General features: G+C 49.9%; 1 protein-coding gene across 10 annotated transcripts in view; it reads left to right on the forward strand.

The window, feature by feature from the left end:
* The window catches only part of rerea (arginine-glutamic acid dipeptide (RE) repeats a), a 107,889-nt gene that overhangs the window by 7,003 nt on the left and 76,753 nt on the right, over positions 1-24,133 (forward strand). For 6 of the 10 annotated variants that reach the window (XM_047039541.1, XM_047039539.1, XM_047039530.1 and 3 more), the window contains exon 2: positions 17,686-17,757. The exons of 1 other annotated variant lie outside the window; for it this stretch is intronic. The gene's annotated coding sequence lies outside the window, so the exon portion shown is untranslated. Of the gene's footprint in view, positions 1-13,137; positions 13,229-17,685; positions 17,758-20,283; positions 20,454-24,133 lie in introns of those variants that run through there. 3 more of the 10 variants (XM_047039532.1, XM_047039534.1, XM_047039533.1) reach the window with 3 other exon arrangements.

Below are 24,133 nucleotides of genomic sequence, written 5' to 3' on the forward strand. Positions count from 1 at the left end.
GGCCCAGACACCAAGCGGCCCGACACGAAGCGGCCCCGACATGAAGCGGCCCAGACACCAAGCGGTCCAGACACCAAGCGGCCCCGACACGAAGCGGCCCCGACACCAAGCGGCCCCGACACCAAGCGGCCCCGACACCAAGCGGCCCAGACACCAAGCGGCCCCGACACGAAGCGGCCCAGACACCAAGCGGCCCCGGCACGAAGCGGCCCCGGCACGAAGCGGCCCCGACATGAAGCGGCCCAGACACCAAGCGGCCCCGACACGAAGCGGCCCAGACACCAAGCGGCCCCGACACCAAGCGGCCCAGACACCAAGCGGCCCCGACACCAAGCGGCCCCGACACGAAGCGGCCCCGACACGAAGCGGCCCAGACACCAAGCGGTCCAGACACCAAGCGGCCCCGACACGAAGCGGCCCAGACACCAAGCGGCCCCGACACCAAGCGGCCCAGACACCAAGCGGCCCCGGCACGAAGCGGCCCAGACACCAAGCGGCCCCGGCACGAAGCGGCCCCGACACGAAGCGGCCCAGACACCAAGCGGCCCCGACACCAAGCGGCCCCGGCACAAAGCGGCTCAAGAAGAAATCCTAATGAAGTGTGAGGACGGCGAGGCCGACTCCAGTGCTTGGCTAGCTAGACAAACGCTAGACACACGCTAGACACACGCTAGGCACACGCTAGGCACACGCTAGGCACACGCTAGGCACACGCTAGACACTGCTCTAATGAAGACGTGATATGTTTCCTGTAACTCGGTCCATAGCACCCCCCCCCCCCCCCCCCCCCCACCACCACCACACACACAGCCTCCAACTCTTAATCCCCCAACCCTCTCTCCTACTCTCACTCTCTCGTCTCTGCTCTGACTTGCTTTCCTTAGGTTGTTTCCCCCTCCTTTGACCCCCCCCACAAACCCATTCCATCGATGGAGAAAGAGAAACTAATTTGCCTGGTGGTGTCAAAGTTGAAGAGATGGCCCGCCCCTGTGATGGTTATCAATGCTCATGTATATTTTTGTTATACATTTTGTGGTGTGTTTGGGAGGGGGGGGCACGGTTGGGGGAGTCAAGAGAGAATACAAGGGAGAGAGAAGCATGGATGTCCCCATCATTGATTTCTCAGATCAGCGACAGTGTTTTCTGATGACACTGAAGTTGTCTCTCTTTGTTGTCCTTAAGTGTTGCTTTTCAAATCCATGGCCTGTCACCCGACTCCTTCCTCAAAAGCCTTCTGTCGTTATTTACAGGGATTAATGGAATCAGGTCATGTTTATGTTCCTTAGAATTGAGCCATTTTCCATGGTTCCAGGGTGAGGACTCCTTTTAGTGTTGTGTGGCAGTACTGCGTGCGTGTGTGTGTGTGTGCGCGCGTGTGTGTGCGCGCGTGTGTGTGTGTGTGAGAGAGAAAGGGAGTGTGAAACCTGAACTGGCTGCATCTTTCCTGGCAGCTCTCCTGACTATTTACCTGTGAACGTGTCCTTTTGGGCCTCCTCTTTGTCAGGGGATCCGTGCGAGGCCGTCCTCTGTGCGCTCTGGATCCGTGCGAGGCCGTCCTCTGTGCGCTCTGGATCCGTGCGAGGCCGTCCTCTGTGCGCTCTGGATCCGTGCGAGGCCGTCCTCTGTGCGCTCTGGATCCGTGCGAGGCCGTCCTCTGTGCGCTCTGGATCCGTGCGAGGCCGTCCTCTGTGCGCTCTGGATCCGTGCGAGGCCGTCCTCTGTGCGCTCTGGATCCGTGCGAGGCCGTCCTCTGTGCGCTCTGGATCCGTGCGAGGCCGTCCTCTGTGCGCTCTGGATCCGTGCGAGGCCGTCCTCTGTGCGCTCTGGATCCGTGCGAGGCCGTCCTCTGTGCGCTCTGGATCCGTGCGAGGCCGTCCTCTGCGCGCTCTGGATCCGTGCGAGGCCGTCCTCTGCGCGCTCTGGATCCGTGCGAGGCCGTCCTCTGCGCGCTCTGGATCCGTGCGAGGCCGTCCTCTGCGCGCTCTGGATCCGTGCGAGGCCGTCCTCTGCGCGCTCTGGATCCGTGCGAGGCCGTCCTCTGCGCGCTCTGGATCCGTGCGAGGCCGTCCTCTGCGCGCTCTGGATCCGTGCGAGGCCGTCCTCTGCGCGCTCTGGATCCGTGCGAGGCCGTCCTCTGCGCGCTCTGGATCCGTGCGAGGCCGTCCTCTGCGCGCTCTGGATCCGTGCGAGGCCGTCCTCTGCGCGCTCTGGATCCGTGCGAGGCCGTCCTCTGCGCGCTCTGGATCCGTGCGAGGCCGTCCTCTGCGCGCTCTGGATCCGTGCGAGGCCGTCCTCTGCGCGCTCTGGATCCGTGCGAGGCCGTCCTCTGCGCGCTCTGGATCCGTGCGAGGCCGTCCTCTGCGCGCTCTGGATCCGTGCGAGGCCGTCCTCTGTGCGCTCTGGCCTTTGTTGTGCAAAGTATTCCAGGTGCCTGGAGGGATCGACAGTCCTGTAGAGGAAGAAGAGGAGGCCTTCTTTTCGTCGTGTTCTCCCCTGTCTCGTGCTCCCACGACACTTCTACTTTCTGATATGGTTTCTTTGCTCTCATAAATGGGGCAAATCAACTCACTGTTGAATCCCTGTCACTTAGTCTAACTTACTGATGTGCGGCCTCCTGATCCCCCCCCCCCCCCCCCCCTTTCTCTTCTGTCCAAAAAAGGCTGCAGGCTTTCAAACGGCTCAGTGAAAGTAATTCCTAAACTATCGAGTGGAGATATGTCATAAATAGTTTCTCACTGGCTTTTTTTGTTGTTTGTTTAGTAGTTCTTATGTATATTTTCTTGTACCCTTGGATGGCACCTCAGGTAATCTGCACCCAGTGTTGTTGAGGTTGTTGTCTATTCTTACAGTTTTTTCTCAGGCAGTCTTTGTTTAGCCTTTGTCAGTACTGATCTGTATCTGCAAACATAAAATGGACTGTCAGACGCTTGGTGAGCTAGCACCCATCCGGCTGTGCTTGCCTCTCGTCTCTCTGTACTGCACTGTAATGAAAGCCCAATCATTCTCTGGACAGCTGGCGTTTTACTTTTCACTCCAGGCTGTCGCCCACTCAGTCTGCCAGCCTGAGACCTTTGCTGCTTACAAACACCTGGGTAGGTCTCTTTCTCTCTGTCCTACTCCTGCTCTCCTCCATCTTTTCTCTGGATTTCTGTTCTCTCCGTCTCCTTCTCCGTCTCTCTCTCTCTCTCCGTCTCATTCTCTCTCTCTTTGTGTTTAGCTTCTACTCCTCCGTCGTCTCCTCCTAATCAACAGCATACTCGGAGAAAAACCTGTAAGAAAACAAAACAATGCAGAGTGCCCCCCCCCCCCCCCCCGAGGCCTGTTGTCTGGCCTATGCAGCTGCTGAGGGACTCGCCGCCACCACAGCTCCGAGGGGGGGGGGGGGGGATGAGAGAATGAAAGGAACACGTCTTTTGTCTTTGTCTCACTTTACTCTCACACCTCGAGAGCTCCTTCACCTCACCACGCTGACCGGCTCCTCGCCATTAGAGATGGTGAAAGCAAGTAGGTACACGTGACCTTCTCTGGGAATTCGGTTGTGGAGGCAGGGTTTCGTGGGGGGGGGGGGGGGTCGTGGTTGAGGGGGTGCAGGAATTGACAGGTCTGGATGAAGATTGTCTTGCGACTCTTGAAATAAATAAAAAAGATGTTGTGTAACCAGTGGGCATGGGAGTTGTGAGTCTGCCCGGCCAGTTAACGTAGTTGGTCCAGCATCATCCTCTCTCTCCAGTAGATCACTCACTAATGTTTGTCCAGCAGTGATTTTTCTCTCCTCTCTCCTCACCTAACGCCCTTTTAACTGTCCTGTGGAGCCTTTAATGGAAAACCTCCCGGCTATTTGAATGAATCCTCCGAGGGCGGTGTGACTGTGTGTGCCTATGTGCACACGTGCGAGTGTGTGTATGTGTATGTGGAGTGTTGCTTTCAGCAAATCTCTGCAGCACCACCTGATTTGACTTGGTAATGGGGCATTGATGAGTCTGAGGGGGAATCGTCCCAAGGAGGGGGGGGAGGGGGGGGGGGGGGGGGGGGGGGGGTAGCGTTCGGGGAAAAAAACAGTGTTAAATATGCTGTCAGGTCCCTCAATACGGAGGATGAAAAAGGGAATGAGAGAGAAAAGGGGGCAAAGAATGAGATGTAGCTGTCATGGGTTTTGATGCCTGCAGCCGTGTGCTATCCCTGAAGGAGCGCGAGGGCTAAGAGGTTGAGATTGCTGCTGATGCCGGGCTGAAACCGTGTTCCTATTTCACACTACACAACAGAGAAAAGGGAGATCCATGCAGCCACAGACAGAAAATGAGTTAGGTGACGTGTTCATTAGCGCTGCTTTGTTGCAAACACCATTGAATTCAGTTTGAGCTCATGAAAGGCAGACTTAGCCGTGAGGCGCTACAGTAGGAAGATAAGTCAGCCAGGAAAGGTGTACCCATTATTTGAATGTAAACACGTTTGTGTTGGTGCTGATGTAGTTACTAGCTTGATAATTAATCTCCTTTGTTGCATCAGCTCCTCAGCCACCCCCCCTCCCTCCCCTTTCAAACAAACACACACACACAAAAATGTAGCTACACCCAACAATCGTTCACAAACAGGAATTCCTACAGAGACAGAACGACTGAGATTCTTTAACACAAAACTATTGATCCAGAGATGAAATGGGAGTCGTTCAACATCTCGCTCCCCCTGCTGCAGTCTCCCTGCCTGCCTCGCTAACAAAGGGCTCCCTGCCAGACAGGGATCCCTCACACACGCAGCAGCACAGGGCTGCTGGTCCCTGCTAGCGCTCCGGCTAGTGTCGCAATTCATATGAATGTGCTTTAAAGCAGCCCTCTGCCGCCCTGGGATTCTGTAAGCAAAGAGCAATAAAGAAGCTGGCAGAGGGAGATCAGGATCAAGGCAGGATATGACAGTCCTAATGTGACGTGTGTGTGTGTTTGTCTGAAGCGTAGACAGAGGAAAAGGGAGATAAAGACAGATCAGACAGAATCAGAGGAGCCCGAGACTCCGTCATGGTGAACAGCTGCAGAGGGGATTGGGAGCGGCTGTTTATTTAGTTGTCTAGTAATGATGCTTGACCTTTTCACTCTGGTCTACGCCTTGACCTTTCGACACGACTACCGTCAACATTAATGGGGAAAAATGTGTGCTTGCGTGTGTGTGTGTCTGAGCGAGAAAGAGACTGTTCACACTGCTAACACACACACACTCTCTTGCTACGTGGTTCATGGTCTGGCAGTTTCTGGAGTAGATGGTTCAGAATTAGTATGCATTAGGTGTTAAGTGCAAAGCATTTATTTATGCAAAATAGCAGTAAACTGCCTATGTTATGATTGGCCGGACATGTTACTACCTTAATCTCCTCTATCCCTCTTTTACTACGAGGAAGAGGTGGAGGGGGGGGGGGGGGGGGGGGGGGGGGGGGGGGACAGGGGCCGGACAGTGGACGTACATGTTTTGGAGGGTGGGTGGGACTGTTAAATTGCCCCACTCTACCCCACTAGATGTTTTCTCCCCTGAGAGAAGGAAATCCCCTCTTACACACACACACACACACACACTTCACAAGATGATTTTGAATGTAGTCTGTTTTTCCCTCCTGCGCCCTCCTCTGAGTCCAGCGGCCATGCTGTTTCCTGGCAGCCAGGTCTGCTTCATTTCCGCCAGTGTTAGCCTTAGCAACATTAGCATCAGGCTGGCTGACTAGGAGGTAGCAAGCAGCACTGCAGTGAAGCTGCTCCCTGGAGAAAGCTATTATACAGCAGAGATATCAAATCATGAATCATTTACGCCACCACCCTCGCACCCCGCAAGCCCGCCTGCATCTTTAATGAATGATTATTGCATTCAAAAATGTCGGATTGAGCCTTAATGCAAGTTGAGACAGAGAGGAGAAACCGCCTGAATCTGGTCCCTCTCTTTTCAGTGTTGACTTCACATCCTGTTTGTCTGCATCTTGCCTGAGAGGGTCCCTCATAACCAGAGGGTCCCTGGAAACCTGAACAGCCCCCTCCTTCAACCTCACCCTCGTGTGATTTTGACATTTAGTGTTTTTTCAAGAGCAGCTCTCATTCAGACAGGTGGATGATTGCATTGACTATCAAAGACAAACTGTTGCCAGCCTCTTTGTAAAAGGAAAAGTGTGTGTGTGTGTGTAGAACATAGGGGTTAATGTGGTGGAAAAGAGTGATTTAGGTCAGTGGTGGTGTCTACATCTGTCACAGAATGTGTGGCATTTTAGGAGGCTAGGGAGAATATTGAAGAAGGGAGAGAGAGAGAGAGAGAGGGGGCAGAGAGGGAATGGAGATAGAGAGATGTGTCTGACGTTTCTCAGAGGACAAGAGGAGGATCTGATGAGACATGTTTGTGATTTCTTCTTCTGGAAAAGCAGGGTTTGGTAAAAAAAAAAAAAAAAAAAAAGGTATCAGTTTCACCTTCCTATTGGGGATTAGTTAAACACCTTTGCAAACACAGCGTTTCTCTCTTCCTCCCTCTCCAACTAAACTATCTCTCTCCCTTCCTCCAGCCCATCCTATTTCTCTCTTTCCCTTCCTCTTAGTCTGTCTTTCTCTCCCCTCCTCATGCTCCCTCCCTCCGTCCCTCCCTCCCTCCTCTCTCAGGAGTGCACTCCAGTTTCTGTGTAAATATCACACTCACTGATGAGGAAAAAGTGCTTGCATCTCCACAAGGGGATTAGAGGAGCCATTTTGTGTATCACTTATTCATGTGTGTCTCTCTCTCCCCTGATGATCAGCTCTGTGGCCAGTCTCCTTCTCACAGACAAATCATCCTCAATTCAGCTGCTACACCCAGGTTTTCATTCTGCTCATTGTTATCATTAGTGTAGCCTTAAGATAAGGTTTGCCTATTGTCTTTAGTGATCCTGTCTTGGGCGCAATTAATTTATGTTGCAATCAGGGATTTGCCTGAGAGGGTTACCTTGAGGGTGATGAGGATCTGTAGCACTCCGATAAGACCTGCTCTATGAGTTTAGGCTGTACTGAAGAATAAGTCTATACTCTGTGTCTCCAATAATGTCATGTTAAGCTTGTATATTGGACTCGGATGGTCTGAAAGGGTTTAACATGATTTGTATTTCATATTTAGAGTCGATAGGAGAATGTAGAACCTGCGGTAGTAAAACATGACATGGAATGTAGAATGTATTTTGAATATAGCTAGGTAGCTAGCTAATTGAATGTATTTTGAATATAGCTAGGTAGCTAGCTAATTGAATGTATTTTGAATATAGCTAGGTAGCTAGCTAATTGAATGTATTTTGAATATAGCTAGGTAGCTAGCTAATTGAATGTATTTTGAATATAGCTAGGTAGCTAGCTAATTGAATGTATTTTGAATATAGCTAGGTAGCTAGCTAATTGAATGTATTTTGAATATAGCTAGGTAGCTAGCTAATTGAATGTATTTTGAATATAGCTAGGTAGCTAGCTAATTGAATGTATTTTGAATATAGCTAGGTAGCTAGCTAATTGAATGTATTTTGAATATAGCTAGGTAGCTAGCTAATTGAATGTATTTTGAATATAGCTAGGTAGCTAGCTAATTGTCGGTTGGACACTGCAGCTGAACAGCACGCTAGGCTGAGGGTTAGGGTTAGGGCTAGGCTGAGGGCTGTTTAGGGTTAGGGGCTCAGGCTGCGGCTCTTTACGTTGCCTGCAGACCCCACAGTGAGGCGTCTGCCTAATCAGGGCTGAATATTCAGAGGTGTCCTTATCAGCGCGGTTTAATCAAACCAATTGCACGTTCCTCTTGACCTTTCAGATGAAGGTAAACTGTGTCGACTCTCTGGCGCCATCATTCCGTATTAGCCATGATCAACCAAAGCGCAAGCCTGCAGGAATCAAAATGGCTGATTGATATGGACACACATGTTCCCTGATTGGAGTGAATGGGAGTGACATTCATGGTGTGGAGGGCATGTCATAATGGGCTGGCTGGGCTCAGGCTGGGCTGGGCTCTGATACTATCACGTACTTAGTGTTTCCTACCCCCTTCTGTTTCTGTGGCTCCTGTCATGTGGCCGTGCATAGCAACAGTAAACTCAGGGTCTTGCCCCCCCCACCCCCCACCCCTTGCACTAGTGAGTAAGTGTGTGTGCGTGTGTTGTAAGGTGACTGCATGAGCTGCTGGTGACTGGCTTTCTTCTGTTAGTGACAGCTGTGGGGTCAGAACAAAAAGCTCCCTATTTTCCAAAGCAGACCCCCCCCCCCCCCCACCCCTTATTCTGTCTCTCTCTGTCTTGCTCACTCGCTCACACACCCTGGGTAATAGGACCTGTGTGTCCCAGCTCCAATGAGGGAGGTGGAGAGGGCTTCATCACAAGCCGTTATGTAGTGTCGATGAGCTGCCCCTGAGAGCTTCTCCCCATCGTCAGACGGACGCATTTATTTATCCCTTCGTCTTGACGGAGAGCATTGAGACGGGGAGGAACTGCATCGGCTTCCACAGCTCGTGGCTGTGTTCATGTGTCCACGCCTGTGTGTGTGTGTACGTGCAACGCGCCTGTGCGCATGCGTGTCTCCACAGTGTGAGGTCTGGTGTTTGTCCTAAGATGGGTGGTTCCGCAAAGCGCCTCCCCCCTCCCCCCCCCGGTCCCCAGACCCTTGACTGATTGGCTGTGACGCCTCTGGGGTAGGTGCGATGATAGGAGCTCCCTAAGCCTGCATGAGCAGCATAATACCTCCTAATGCCTGGAGGGAGCGCTCTCCCCGTCCGTCCACCTCCTCTGCCGCCCAGCCCCTCTGCCGCCCAGCCCCTCTGCCGCCCAGCCCCTCTGCCGCCCAGCCCCTCTGCCGCCCAGCCCCCTCTGCCGCCCAGCCCCTCTGCCGCCCAGCCCCTCTGCCGCCCAGCCCCAAAGCCACCCTCACACTCTGCCTGGCACCACCTGAACATTTATTAGAAGGTGAGAGCGTTTTTACCTACGCCAACCGTGTTTGCTTTCGACAGCAGCTAAGCTGTCACCGCTGATGAAACACACACACTCGCGCGCGTACACACACACACACACAGAGCCTGGGAATTTTGGTGCACACAGCATCTGTTAGAGTTGCGTCATTGTCCCAGCTATTGAGGGAGGGGAGAGGAGGGCAGAGAGAGAGAGAGAGAGAGAGAGAGGGAGAGAGGGAGAGAGGGAGAGAGGGAGAGAGGGAGAGAGGGAGAGAGGGAGAGAGGGAGGGAGGGAGAGGGAGGGAGAGGGAGGGAGAGGGAGGGAGAGGGAGGGAGAGGGGGGGGAGAGGGGGAGAGGGGGAGAGAGGGAGGGAGGGAGAGAGAGAGGGAGAGAGAGAGGGAGGGAGAGAGGGAGGGAGAGAGGGAGGGAGAGAGGGAGAGAGGGAGAGAAGAGAGGGAGAGAGAGAGGGAGAGAGAGAGGGAGAGAGAGAGAGAGAGAGAGAGGGAGAGAGAGAGGGAGAGAGAGAGAGAGAGAGAGAGAGAGAGAGAGAGGAGAGAGAGAGAGAGAGAGAGAGAGAGAGAGAGAGCTTGTCTTAAAGCTGGAGAGAGGGGAAAGCGAGCTGGAGACAGAGAGGGGTACAGAGTGGTGGAACGCCGGGCTGCTCTTCATATTGACACGTCTCATCAGGGTGAGGGGACCGACACACGGTAATGTAGCCATCGATCATCAGCCCTCTCAATCCAGCAGCCAGCAAACACCAATCCCCCCTACACGAGCCCTGCCAGAGGACGGCTGTGGCGGCTTGCAGACAGTGCTGCTGATGGTTTCCTCCGACTGCTTGGAAAAGGCCCTGTCATTTGTATCCCGTTAAAAATGACTAAGTTGACCCCCACACCGATTGTCACAGTGGCCGGCTCTGTAATTGGTGTTTTGCATAGGATGTGAAGTGTTTTCCCGTATAGCATCAAGCGTGTATTTGGACAAGGATTTTCCACTGGGTACTTTTGACCTCATTTTCAAGAACATTTCCAACTGTGAAAACGCTCCCCCCCCCCCCCCTTGAGTTTAGCCTAGCTAACTGTAACGATTTCCCTCACCTGCGCTGGAGGTAGAAACCCGTCTGTCTGCCGTGTGTAGCGAGCCGTCCTGTCAGGCCGGCCCAGCGACAGCAGGACTAATGTATGCACGGCGCTGCCACTGAGAGGCATTACTTTACCTCAGCTTAATTGAGGGGAAACTCCCCTGACACCTGCTCGGCGCAGCGCTAGGCGGCTAACACTCCTGAACCCGAGAGAGGAAGCCGCTGAACCCTGACTGGGAAGTTACCAACGGAAACGAGAAAGCCAGGGACTGGGACGACAGCAGAGGGAGGTCTTAATACTGCTGATGGCAGAGAGATACCACACTGCTTCTCTCTCCCCCCCCCCCCCCCCTCAGATGTCTATCACTCCTCTTATCTGTAGAGGGAGACGGTGTCGAAACGACATGTCTGGCTTTCAGTCTAAAGGTGTGCTGAAATGTAGGTGCTAAATATTTCAGTGGCAGGAGAAGAAGAGAGCCTCTAAAGAGGGAGGAGAGAAAGAGAGAGAATGAGAGAGAGAGAGAATTGGAGAGAGAAAGAGAAAGAGAGAGAGAAGGATGGAAATCCAGGGCGGGAGGTTTTGACATGGATTGTTGAGGGAGACATGGGAGCCGAGTCAAGGGCAGTCAGGGCAGCCTTGTAATTGGTCCACGTCGGAGCAGAGCTGTGTGTGTGTGTGTGTGACAGAGCTGGCACAGTCTGTGAATTCCATCGGGCCGAGTGGATCAGCACCTCTAAGTCGTCGCTTTGAACACCATCTCGCAGAGCACACTGCCTGCATGCTCTACCACCCTGCCAGATGGAATGGATGTTGATTCAGGAACACGCACACACACACACACTGTCAAGCGTACGTGTTGTTTTCTTAGCCCCGTCTTGATTCCTACCTCAGGGCTGAGATGGAGGACCCACCTGAGACCCTGTGACACACGCTGGGGCTCCTGGCTGGCTTTTAATTGCATCCTGCCCCAGGGGCTGCTGGGAGGCACAGGGGAGGGGGGGGTATTCCTCCAGGGACGGAGGAGGGGGGTCTGCAGGAGAAAAGAGACAGAGGTGTCAGATGCTGAGGTGAGGAGAAGGGGTTGTCACTGATGGGAGAAAGTGTGCCAGGACACTGTGACTACAGGAGCCACACTCTGGGACAATCCTGTGTCATGTTACTGTGACCACATAAGCTGTTAACGCCAGCCACCATCGGCCTGTGAAGGACTAATAAGCTCATCAGATGCATAGCAGACCTACTCCAGGACAACCACATGATATCACATTAGGACTACAAGCTTTCTTCTGCCTTCAGTTGATACAGTCTTGTGGTTGGTTGATAGTACTGTAGTTCACATAGCCTAGTCATTGATTTGCACCGACTTAATGATGTGCCAGAGAGGAAGAGAAAGTCATAGTGTGTGTGGGTGTGTGTGCGTGTCTCTCTCTTTCCTTCATCACTCATGAGCTCATCCCTCACCCTATTGACTAGACAACACTCTACATTGTGGACCTACTGGCTTGATTCATTGAATTTTCAGGTTGCTTTAATTAAATTGCTCCTTTTGAACTGTCTCAAGAAAGCGATCGTCTGAAGCATTCACTTGCATAGAGTGTGCACCGGAAGAAAAAAAAAAACGTGTTTTATGGCAACTGGTGAATGGAGACAGTGTAGCGCTACTGGCTAAGTATTGAGCGTTGTGATTGAGAGGAGTTAGTGGTGTCTGTATCCGCCTGGCTCGTCCTGATCCTCGGACAGGGAAGTCATTGAGCCGGCCATGCTGGGGGTCAGGGCCTCTTCAAGCAGCCCTGAGGTCTGTGTCTGTGCCCAGTCCTGCCGTTAGCTGGAGGTGCTGTCCAGGAGCTGTGCAGTGTTTGTCACATGGCTGTTTACGCTCCCTCACTGCTGCCTCGTTGTGCTCTCAAACACACACACACACACACACCCACACACACACCCACACACACACACACACACACACACAGTTTCATGTACACACGCGCACACACACACACACACACACACACACACACAGTTTCATGTACACACGCGCACACACACACCGGAGTGCTTTGTCACTGTAAAAAGCTTAGTATCAGTGTCAGCCTGGCTTGTCGCTATAGGTCAGAGTTTGCAGCAAATGACAGCTGAACCTCTGACTGGGGCGGAGGACGGATCTGTGTCTGCTGTTTACCCACACGGCAACCGGACAGAGGAGATGGGCTGGAGAGCAAGACGCTACCATTTTGTAGCGCCTCCTCAAGCAGTTCCCTTGTATGAAGAAGTGGAGATGTGGTGCTATTAAATTAATTTGCTGCAGTCTAAATGTTATTTCCCCTGGCACGCTCTCTACCAGTGAGAGTCTCTAGCTTGAGATGTGAGGCTGGTAAAACTGCCTGAAATGACTTCCTACACAAATAGCTTAGTCCTACATACACAAACAGCCATACCTACTCACCCGGACACAAACCTTTGTGTAGGCTAATTGTCATTTATCAAATAGTTTATTTGATTATTTCGATTAATGAAATAACATGAAATTACAAGCAGCTCTCAAGAGCGTCTAACGGAACACCTTGAAATGCCCATTTCGGTTGTTTACGACGATTGTCGTGTATGTTCTAATTTGGGTGGAGAAGAACACAAGGTTAAATGCCAGACCAAGTTCTTTATCGTTTAATAAGATAAGAAATGATTCAATCAAACAAAGACTACAATACACCATGGTGTCTCAATCTAGATTGGCGATACCAGTCGATGTTACCAGTCTGGCTTCACAGAGTAGAGTAAACAAAGGCCCTCGTGAGAAAAGTCTTGACAGAAGTCAGAGAGAGAGAGCTCTGCCCAGTTCAATTCTGCCTGACCTGTGCAGGGCACACGGGTCTTGTACACCTCCTGAGAGGTGTTTGTCAGGTGATTGGTCAGAAGACAATGGGGAGAGGATGTCCTCATCCTATTGGGTCTCAAAAGGAGTTTGTGGGCAGTCCAAACGGGTGGGGGGGTCAGACCAGGCCATTCATGGGAAGGGGGGGGGGGACCCAAAGGTCTGATAATGTCCAGATGCAAAAGGATACATTCTCCACGGTCTAATGAATCTTCTTATCTTCTGGTGTTGACTCTCACTCTGAAGAGTTGTGATCCTCATTGTACCCTCTCCTTGTCCTGTAGTGTGGCCACCCCCCATCCGGTACCCCTCACCGGCCTTGACGTCCACATGCTCTGCAGCAAATCATATCAACCCGTACAGCCCTCCCTGCCAGTAAGCTGACTTATTGCATTCCTCTTCTCAGTAAAGGATACAGTCTCCTGAGCACGGCCCTCTTCTCACTTTCACAGATGCAGTCACATCTTGGTGCATAATCATACATTTATGTTCATCATTATCATTACTTATTCTATCTGAAGTATTGATTATATTTGGAATATATGTTCAGCATTGTCATTACACATTTTGTATAGCTAAAGTATTGATTGTCTTTTATTCAACAGAGACAGAGAACATATGAAAAAGCAGCATTTAATTAGCAGCATAGATTTCATTCTTCCACACGATATAGTGATAATCACTTGTAAGTGAATAATAGTCTCATTACGTAGGCCCACAAGCGCAGTTGTAACTGCATTTTCTCTAGGACTCAGGTGGAAAATGACTCAAACAAGCAAAAGCGAAGTCGCTATTGCTTGAGTCGTTTTTTTGGGGTCGCAATCCTCCTCTCCTTCACACCCTAGATCCTTCCTCCCTCTCCAAATCATTTCTTTACATCTCCCACCGGTGCCCGTCCCGGTCCTCTTCCTCTGTGTGATTTTGATACTCCATAACGGGAGGAGGAAATTGAGCTGACCTTGGTTGGGGCCTCTATAATGCTGATGTATGGGCTCTGGGCGCCGGCAGCCAGTAAGTGAGAGCCATGTTTTTATTTGCCGGGGTTGCGGGGCGCTGGTGTCAGGAGACATAACAAGGTTCATTTCTCGCCCGCTTGCCGCTGAGAAAGTCGGGGGAGCCGAGTGTCAACCGTCAAAAGTCCTCCGAGTCTATTCTACCTACATTAGCCTGTAGCCTGTGGAGTGGGAAGAAATGGGTAGTAGCATTTTATGTTCATTTTGCTGTGACTATCGAGGGGGAAAATGTAATGTTATGATAGCCCACTGCTTCATGTTGGGTCTTTCGTTCACAAAGCCGAGTCCAAAGTAGTTTCGCGTCAATAACTAAATAGGCTATCTGAAAATGAGTGACACCAGAGTGATGTTGTTTTTGGCCAAGGAACCATTTTGATGGGAAGGTTCGGAATACATGTATCACTATAATCACGTTTTACGTTTTTATTTTTGGCATGTAGGTGGACAGATTACGTTATGCATAAATATGCAGTTGTTAGTTTACCCATTGTTTTCAAACGCCTATTTCTGTTTTTCAGAGCTCCCAGTGCTATTAAAGGAAAATTATGCAGACTCTTTACTGACCATGATTAGAGACGCACTGATTGTGCTCTTTAGAGTCCAGTCTGCATGGCAAGTTGTAGCCTGTCAAAGCATGTTATCTACATTAGAGCAACTGTAAACATGTCCATCTCTATGATGGGTGTGGTTAGGAGTAGTTAGACCAGGCTAGGGCTGGATGTGCCTGACACTGAGGGGACTGGAGAGAGCTGCACTCTCACTGTCAGATCTGATCAGGGCTCACATGGCAAATATAGCTGTGCTGTCTATCTGGCTGCCTCTCACAACACCACAGTCTCCCTCTATCTCCCTCTCTGTCCCCATCTCCCTCTATCTCCCTCCATCCTGCAATAGATTCGATTCTCTCTGCAGATTGACAAGATTACAGTTAGCCCAGTACATGCAAATGGACAATCAATTGATCTTCGCCTAATGCTGCCTTGGCCCAGACTATTGCAGTATTGAGTAAATGATGACACTTCATGGCCAGCTAAAAGGGCAGCTGAAATGCTACTAAAACCCCCTGACCCTTGCACTAAAGGTTCGCACAGTTAACACAAGGGAGATGTGGCCTGTGCATGAATGTGCTTAGTAATTACCCTCCCTTCTTATCTCCAGTCTCCCCTCTTCCCTCCGTCCTCGTTGCAGTTAACAGCCCATTGGAGTGGAGAGTGGACTGCAGACTAGTAGTGTGGAGTGTGTTGATAAAGTGCCGGTCTGACGGCTCAATGTGCTTACCTAATGGGACCTGCTCATGTCACACCACTGCAGTTCTCTCTCTTTCTCTAGCCCTCCCCCTCCTCTCTCTCTCTCTCTCTCTCTCTCTTTCTCTAGCCCTCCCCCTCCTCTCTCTCTCTCTCTCTCTCTCTCTCTTTCTCTAGCCCTCTCTCTTTCTCTAGCCCTCTCTCTCTCTCTCTCTCTGCCCCCCCTCTCTTTCTCTCTGCTCTCTCTCCCTCTACCCCCCCTCTCTTTCTCTCTGCTCTCTCTTCCTCTGCCCCCCCTCTCTCTCTGCCCCCCCTCTCTTTCTCTCTGCTCTCTCTCCCTCTGCCTCCCCTCTCTCTCTGCTCTCTCTCTCTCTGCTCTCTCTCCCTCTGCTCTCTGCTCACCCTCGCTCTCTCTCGCCCACCTTTCTCTGTTCTGAGGTGGTAAAGAGAGAGGCTGCACGCTCTGCTAACCACGGAGTCTCCTCCGCTCTCCGTCTCTCTCCAAAGGTTAATTGAGCTGCCTCATAACGCACACTAATCACCAGGTAATCGCTTTCCTTTAGGTTGACACGCAGCTAAGGTCAGCCATGATGGCCACGCCTTCCAATTTGGGGGCAGGTGGAACCAGGCGCCGCCTTGTTACCAAAAAATGCTGATCAAATGGACTGAACAAGGCTGAAAAGAACATGAAAGTGAGCAGCGTTTTCACCCCAACTGTGTTTACCTCACAAAACCTAGCGTCTGACGGTGGAATAGATTAGATTGAATCGCTCGTATTTCCACCGTCCTCTCCGTCGCACAGACCTCAACCGCCCTAAACACCCGGCCTGCTGCATCTGACTCTGTCCGAAATGATGCAGCACTAAAACAAAGAGCCCAGGCTAATGGTGTAGCTTATATGACGAGGTGTTTAAAGCTGTCGGCGTTAGCCGCCTCTCAGAGCAGCGACTCTGTAAAGGGCACATGGCAGGCTGAGAAGCAGGCTTAGTCATGAAAGCTGGCCGCTCGGCTTTGATGTCAGTGAGCCACTGAGGGCAGTGGTGGTCAGGGGGATTAGGGTTTCAGCACGGGAAGTCTGGGCTGCGGTGTCAAGGAGGTTGGTGTGTGTGTGTGTGTGTTGTTAGCCCTCTTTGCCTAATACGATTGAGGCCCACTGAGGAAGAAAAAGGCCCGGACTGAGTCAGTCATCATCCACAGTACCATGTGCTCCTTAGATCTAATCACTCTCATTTCACGAAGAGCATTATTAGAGAGAGAGACCCCCCCCCCCCACACACACACACACTCAGAGTTAGTGGAACTGTGTACCTCTGTGATAGTAATGTGGCTGGTGTTTCCAGCCTTTAATGTTCACTTGGAGAGCTCATTACCCAGACTAAGCGCAAGTAGTGTCGAGAGATGCAGCTCCACCTGGTTTGGTAGCGACGTGGTACGGAGACGAGGACATATCAGCTACTCTGTCCCTTAGTAACGATGGAACATTAGGAAGTTCCTTAGTTACAATGGAACATTAGGAAGTCTGGTCGGGTAGACGTTTTACAGTTGATCATGTGACTGTTTAAGCTTGTAATTGTGCAGTTGGACTCAACAAGTTTGCCGCCGCCTTTTACCCTGTGACGGTAATGACCTCCACCTCAAGTCTGCGTCTCCAATCCCACGCTGTCTCATGAAGACAGAACGCAGGTTTTGGAAGGCACGCGGAATCCCTGTTTTCACACTGTGATATAATCCACAGATTTAATAGCGTTTAATCTCAGATTTTTGAGTCGCTCCCGAGGCTTAATGGCGTCAAACAGATGTCCCTTGTGAGGCGGTGAAGTGTGAGTGCACCTGGTGACAGGGAGCGCAGTTTGGCAGAAAGCGCAGGCAACAACGCATGCTTCAATGTTCCGGAGAGGTAAACCCCAATCTCGACATTCAAACGCCGTGTGAAAATACGGCACGCACGCTCGCGCTCCAGACACGCGCGTACTAGACACGCTGCGGTTGTGATGGTGACGTGCGGGGGATTGATGGCGTCTGTGAGGGTGGCCCAGGCAGGCTCCACGTCTGGCTGTAAGGCAGCACAAGTGGGGTGTCTCTTCCCCTTCTGTGGATGCTGAATGTGAAATGTCAACGTTATTGAACAGGTGCTGTGAGGCAGACCTGTGATGTTTTTATTTCAGAGCTTTCTCCGAGCGAGGCGGAGAAGAGAGAGGACTCTTGGGATAATGGGGCTGGTGCGGGGGCTTGTGTGTGTGTGTGTGTGCGCGTGTGTGTGTTTCTGTATTGTAAGTGTCTGGATGAATGTTGTATGCGATGTGTTATGGGGGAGGGTGAAGATTTAGAATATCTTATTGGTTTGGTTAGTCAAGTCACTGGGTTGGCCATTTAAAGTACATACATTTTTTTCACTTGTATGAATGAACAGATCATGTAGTTTGTCATTGTGAAGCTAGGAAATCCTCATCTGTCAGTGTCCGTTTTTTGCCCACCTGCGCTGTCATGCTACTGTACTGTCATCTCATTTTCCACATTTGTTCCTCATCCATGTTTTTTTTTCTTTTCTGTTCTGTCGTTTGTCTGTTTCCCCCAGAGGGTGGTTGTGTAGTGCTTGTTAGGAGGCTGGAGCCGTGTGGCGGAAAGCTAGGAGGTGAATGCAGTCAAGGTTAGTCAACACGGTGATGGTGAATGCAGGTCCCCCCCCCCAAACCGCATATCTTCCTATGCCTTGCCCCCTGGTGAACTGTGGGAGTTCCCATAATACCCCCCTCCCCCCTCATAGGCCCCCCAGCAAGCTCTCCTCGCTGTCCTCCTAACTCCTCCCTCGCTTGGCTCTCCCCCACCTCCCTCCCTCCCCACCCATCCACCCAGCTCCCCCGCCAGCTCTCCTGCTTCTCAACCTCATACTGGGGAGCCCAGCTGCTGGTCTGTCACCGAGAACTCAAACAACGTCTCTTAACCCAGATTCACACATGCTAATTTGCTAATGTTTATCAATGTACTTCTGCTGGGTTTGTTAGCATTCACTTAACATGAATTTCCTTTTTCCTTCCCCCCCCCCCCCCCCCCCCCCCCCCCCCCAAACAAACAAACCCACTCCCTCCCCTATGTGACACAGTCAAAACACCCGGCCTTTCCTTGCATGCTAATTTTCCCCTCACAATCCTATCCAAGGGGAAATGTGATTATTTTGACGTGACCTCTTCTCACAAGCTAACGCTAAAGAAAGCGGGGGGGGGGGGGGGGGGGGGGGGGGGGGGAAATGGACCCGAGGGCACGACCGAGGAATCAGACGAGAGTCGAGAATCTGGTAATGATGTGGAGGGGGCCCGTCGTTCAAAGACGGCTAGCAGGTTACTTAATGAGTGTTTGGTAATTGGCTATCTGTCCCCTCCCTCCTGCTGAGGTGTGCGGGAGCAAGCGACCGCACGGCTGCTTCTTCTTCCCCCGCTGGCTAATGTATGGCGCTGGCGAGGCTCTTCATCTTTACCACTGCACCCCCGTACACGGAGGGGCGGGTCAGGGAGCTGCAACATGACATGGTCGCTGATGCCCCCTTGTAGCCTTCATATCTTCAACCCTGTCACTGTCACACAGGCTGCCACACTCACTGTAGCGCCGTGCACCGTACTGGATATGTAGTCATTATAACTAGGCTGCCTGTCTCTGTCCCCGGTGCACGTGCGGTATGTAAATCCCACCCGTCTTGTCTACTGTTGGAGTGACATGCATTACGTAGGAGGGTGCGTGCAACCCAACAAATAGTTAGTAAATTCGCCCATCTGCCTGCTCTGAATTGAGATGGTCCATGCATCCTCGGCAACACAATGACATGGAGGCTGCGTTGCTTGTCTTTGCTATCTCTCTGCAATGGTGCCATTTTGGGGGGTTTCTGGACCACTAAGGCATGGGCTCTCCAGCCATGTTGTTTCACAGTCCAAATCCTTGAACTGTGGAAAAACACCAGACATTTCAGTTTTAGTGGTATTGGTATAATGTGTATAGCTACTAATCCTAGACATTGGGAGGGTATAGCCCTGTGTGTGTGTGTGACAGAGACAGGGAGATAAAGGCGAGAGAGACTACATTCTGGAGAGAGACCATCCTGGAGAGAGACCAGTCTGGAGAGAGACCAGTCTCGTCTGGAGAGAGACCAGTTTGGAGAGAGACCAGTCTGGAGAGAGACCAGTCTGGAGAGAGACCACAGTGTTTTTGGATCTTCTCAGCAGCCTCCCCTAGATGTGCTCAGTGGAAGAGGAGCTGCCAGGGTTACAGAGAGGAGCACAGCTAAGTAGCTCCTCTTGACCCCGTCGCTCATCTCAACATTTCCTAGCCGACTCCAGAGGGCCGACTTCATCCACCCACTCGGAAAGTAGTCAGATCTAATAGGAGTACGAAGGCTCTTCCCCCGTCGACGACCCGTGTCTTGGCTGTTGACAAATAATGAATCACAGCAGACATTTCGGGCCTAGCTGTTTCCCCTTCTTCATTTTAGCTGGGTGTTGTTTGATTTGAATTCCTGTGACCTATAATGGATAACATTAGCCTTACACTAGTTTTTTTTCTCCTCCTCCAAACCACAAATCTATGAACTGGAAGGATGCATTATTAGAGCTGCGTGTAGCCAAGCTCATCAATAGGAGGGACATTGATTTTTGAATAACACCAAAACACAATGAAAACAGGACTGGATGATAACCATGCCCGACTCCCTGTTGATCTCGTCAGACAGCCAATGTGGTGTCGATGGTGCAATTGAGGGTTAATTTTCAGATACACAATTACCAGATTTTGCACAGCAACAGTGATAGCTGTCATTCCCCCTGGTGTCCATCGGGTGGCAGCCTGTAGAGGTGAGGCAGCCATGTGCTCAGTCTCTCTTTATGGAGCCAGACAGACACTGGCCATTTGAGCAGATTAGCCTGGAGGCTGTAACCACACCGGAATCACTCCCCAAACCATCCCTCCCCTTGAATTTAAAGCCCATGGAAGCCATTGGCAAGTTTGAAAAGTTACGTGGGAGTGACTTCCAAACGGGTGTAGTTTCATTCCATACATTTTTATATGTATATATATATAAAAATGTATGGAATGAAACTACATATATATATATATAATTAATCCAGAGACTATCAAACGCACACTGTGTTTATTTCTCTTTCTCTCTCTTTGTTCACAAAGCTCAGGCTGAAACATAAACTTCCCCTGTGCAGCCCAGCTCTCAACCCCTCGGAGCAGGAACAGTCCCAGTCCTCAGAATGTGTTTTCAGAGCAGGAGCTCAGCTGAAATGCTCTTTTATTCAACAGGGATGAATGTGGGCCTGTTTTGCCTGGGGATTCAGACAGACACAGACAGCCCATGTGAGTGCTCTAAGAATGTCTGTGAACGTGGAAAATCAGGAGCTTTAGTGAAGTAGCACCTGAGGTGTTCTCTCTCTCTCTCTCTCTCTCTGTGTGTGTCTATGATTGTGCACATGCATGTTCTGTCATGCACAAGCGGTTGATTTACGTGGGACATACAAACACAGGCACCGTGGTCCTGTGTAAGCGGGGGTTCATTTACATAGTCCTATTTGATGACAAGCGCATTAACCAACATGAAGAAACGTGTTAAATAACTCAAAGTCTGCAGATGAGCTGTGGACCTCCTTCGTTGTGGAACAAAACGCCTGGGCTTCTTCTCATCCAGTTGATCAATCTGTTTACCAGGTGGCTGCCTACCATCTGGAATACTCTTCAGTTATGGAGATTTTCTTTCATACACAATACTTTTAACAAATCTTTCAAAACATTGAGTCTTGCCCGCCAGAGTTTCTGTATCTTGCCAGTGCAAATAAACACACACATACACAGGTGTCTTGGTTTCAATGTTGTGTGCTTGGCAAATGTGACCTGTGAAAGGCTAAACAAACAAGATAGCAGTAGAGGCCTGGACCTTCAACCAGTTGCCCTGAAGTGAAATACCATTCTATGGCTTCCCTCACACTACCACTGTGTTCATGATCCCACATAAAGCCTTGCTAGGTAGGTAGCGCTCTAATTAGTCTCTTACAACGGGCTAGTTTCTGCCTTTGTCTGGCAGGATTGTCTTGAAAGCATATCTTGATTTGGATCGCCGCTTTTGTCACTTGCAGAGAGTCGTTTGCTACCACATATAAAGTTGTTGTCTGTATTCTTTTGTTGCTTGTTTCATTGTGCTCGTTTCTTTTCAGATGGTAGGCCACCATTTTGAGTTGAAATGTAGACACCTCCCTGCACATCTATACCTGGGTTTCAGTCGAGAAGCCTAGTTTGTTCAGACCATGTGTAATGAATTATTCTCTATTGAATTGCTTGGTCTGGAATTATCTGGAAGGATATTTTTATTGCTTCCCTTTTCTGTCCCTGGGCTGGTCTGTGTTTTAATTAGTCGTGTAAGACCTTTTTTCCCCTCTGGATTCCCCAAACTTGTAAAGTACTGCAAAGACACCGTGAAGGCTAAAAGGCCAGTGAGTTAGTTGAAGCCAGTCTTTTCCTGCCTGCCAACAGAAGGGGCCCATCAGCCTGTGCTGTGTGTGAGGAACAGTCAATTCAAGCAGCCGTCCCCCATGCCTTTGTTCCCGGTGGGAATGGGACCCTAGGCAAAGACAGGGACAAAGTTATCATTTTAACAACCGCTTCAATCCGGTTGAGAAAAACCACCTTGACTTTTTATATACCATAATGTCTTATGTTGGGGCGCAATCAAAAAGAAATCCCACTGAGTGATTTATTACAAGAAAAACAAAAGGATATCACAAGACTGTATTTTATACCAACTCTTTAAGTTAATTAGTTACATCGTTTTAGACGTAGTCATGTGTTTGCAGCAGGCTCCTCCTTACTCCTCTCGCTTAACAAGACTGTTTTCTGTCTGAGGATCCTTTTTATTCCCCTCTTCACTTCTACTTGTCTGCTCATCCCTGGTGTATGTTTTAAATGAAGTTACTAGATACAAGTGTTTTCGAGGCCAGGGCCTCCGAGCCCTGCCAAGTCTCTCAGAAGCTTGGCTCACTCATCCATGTCACCTTTTTTATTTTTTGTTTCAGCTACTGGCTGACTTATTTGTATTGCCCAGCGCTTTCTCTCTCGTCTAGTGTCTCTAAGCAGTAGCTTGTTCTCCCTCCACTGTAAGGACTAATCAGGCAAAACTAAACACAGCTTGTGAGCCCCCCCCTCTTTTGTTAACTATTCATTTTTAATGAGAATAATGTAAACAGAGTTCGGTAAAATCTTGATGGAATCGTCTCGGTACGGAGATAGCAGACAAAAAAGAGGATGGTCTGGAGAAGTGGCACACTTGCGGTTGCAGCTACTCTGGTATTTTGTTTAAGAAGGAGGAAATGTTTTCCCTTTGTTCTTTTGAACATGACAGTTGATATATTAGTCTGTTTTCCAATTTCCTGTGGCCTGTTTCTTGTTTGTTTTTTTCATTTCTTCAATGTCTTGCAGGGTATTTTCCTTTAATACCACAAGGAAACAATAACATTACATAAGGTGTCATTTTTACTCTTTGGAGCAAAAGCTCCACTATGTTACAATTCATTTTCACTGAACTCCAAGGAAGAGCCACAAAGTAACCGATTCTGTAGAGGGAGGGAGTGCTTGGTAGCTCAGGGAAAAGGTATTGTGATGGGACGTTTGAATGCAGAACAGAATTGAATAGACACAGTCAGCTTCCCAGATACATGCTTAGGCCTGTAGAATGTGGAGTGCTTTGCTTGTAACTGCACCGGTTGTCTCCTTTCATTATTGGTTAATGGAGTCCAACTTGACACAGCCATGTGATAAACAGAGGAGCTGTGAAATCCTGGAGGTGGAGTTCTCGTCTGCCTGATAATGGGATCTCATCTGTTGAAGAGGCAGCTTGCTCATGCTGGAGCAGTCCGTTCTCCCTGCCTGCCTCCCTCCCTCCCTCCCTCACTCACTGCCAGGGGATTCAGATCATTTACCCCCACTGCTGTCACAGGTCAACTTAAGCCCCGCAAACCTATAGACATGGTTAGCAGTAAAGAACACAGGGCACTCTCTGGGTTGTGGACAAATGATCTTGCGTGAATTTGGTCATAATATTTCGAAAGGTTGAAATTGTGTTCATTTTCATGTTCCTTGTCATGCTAGTGGTTAGCTTCCGGCACATTGCTAATTTAGGATGTTCATATGGGAGTCACAGGCTGTTTTTTCCTTTCTCTTAAAACCATGGCCATGTGAAAAGAATGGAAAAACAGACTTTTTATGATTCGGGTGTGTGTAAATATATTAAACATTGACACCCTGTCAATGTAACCTGCACTAACTCTGTAAAGGCTACTGGAGGTGCCTACTAGACTAGAGTATGGTGTCAGGTTTGCTATTCTTGTGTGAGAGGGAGCCGGGGTCTCTCTGCAAACTGTTTGCCAGCACTCTGAATCACAAGGGAGCCCCCCCTCCTCCTCCTCCTCTCCTCCTCTTTTGAAAGGAAGACAGGCAACATGGTTTGTAGCACAATAAAGGACCCCCATACCACCCTCAACTCAATTCCTATTGATCCATTTCTTACAGCCTCTCTGCCTTGTGGGGCTCAGTGCAGAATAGCCCAACGTGTTGGGTATTTGCTTTGGTTAATTGGAATTTGAGCTGGTTTTAGACTATGTAATGTATCTGCTTGTTTTGTGAAATGAAAATCTTCCTATTAATTTATGACCTGACTTAATACAGCGCATCATTGTTTTTTCTTCCTCTGTGAAAGGGGCGGGGAGATTTTCAGATTTGATTTATTAAGTCAGTAGGGATTTATATTGAGAGAAAATGATTTGTTTTTCTGTAATGAGAACAATGCATATTTTTTGAACTCAGCAGAGAAATGTCATTTAATAATTACAATCATTACATTGAATCAAAATTAACTTGCATACAATTATTGAAGGACTCAGAGGCGTCTGACTCTTGTATCTTTTTAGAATGTTGTTTTGTTGGATTGCCTCTGTCACTCGAAATGGATGGACTGACTAATTAATTCATTATCTTATGCAAATGAGCTCTTA

The sequence above is a fragment of the Hypomesus transpacificus genome, chromosome 18 (assembly GCF_021917145.1).
Source record: "Hypomesus transpacificus isolate Combined female chromosome 18, fHypTra1, whole genome shotgun sequence".
NCBI lineage: Eukaryota > Metazoa > Chordata > Actinopteri > Osmeriformes > Osmeridae > Hypomesus > Hypomesus transpacificus.